General features: G+C 42.6%; 1 protein-coding gene across 1 annotated transcript in view; it reads right to left on the reverse strand.

The window, feature by feature from the left end:
* Positions 1–580, reverse strand: part of LOC107701698 (plexin-A2-like) — a gene marked incomplete at its 5' end in the record, with an annotated part of 76,741 nt that overhangs the window by 45,225 nt on the left and 30,936 nt on the right. The gene's annotated exons all lie outside the window — the stretch shown is intronic.

A 580-nucleotide genomic window follows, 5' to 3' on the forward strand; every position in this document is an offset into this window, starting at 1 on the left:
TGCTGCTGCAAGCAAGTACAGGAACTTGCTACTGCCAATGCATACAAAACATCAAAATGCATCAAATTGACAGAGTCTCAAAGTCTCAAATTGACAGAGTCTCAAAACTCTGGCAATTTGATAATACCTAGAATATCAAAATCAACTGCGGGCGCCAGATCCTTCTCCTTTTTAGCGCCCAAACTCTGGAATAACCTACCTAACATTGTTTGGGTGCAAGCAAGTACAGGAACTTGCTACTGCCAATGCATACAGCGATACGGTGCTGTGAGTATTTAAGACATACTGCTGCTGCACAAATAGTATATAAAATAACCCGTAGAAGATCCATACAGGTGGAGCTAGGGAAGGTGGAGGGTTTCCGAGAAACTCTGAAAGCGCGCTGCAGGAATCTCTAGTGAATGCTAGCCAGCCATATAAAACGCAAGGCAGTAAGCTCATTGGCTGCATATGCAGCATTAACCAATCAGCTTGTGCCAAGTCGTTTAACTCTCTGAATATTAGGGGTTGAACAACTTTTTTTATGTGATGAAAGTCAAGTCGAAGTCGACTAGTCGCTGATGACGTCATTAATGAACAA

This window comes from Sinocyclocheilus anshuiensis, unplaced genomic scaffold (assembly GCF_001515605.1).
Source record: "Sinocyclocheilus anshuiensis isolate Anshui unplaced genomic scaffold, SAMN03320099.WGS_v1.1 scaffold1658, whole genome shotgun sequence".
Lineage (NCBI taxonomy): Eukaryota > Metazoa > Chordata > Actinopteri > Cypriniformes > Cyprinidae > Sinocyclocheilus > Sinocyclocheilus anshuiensis.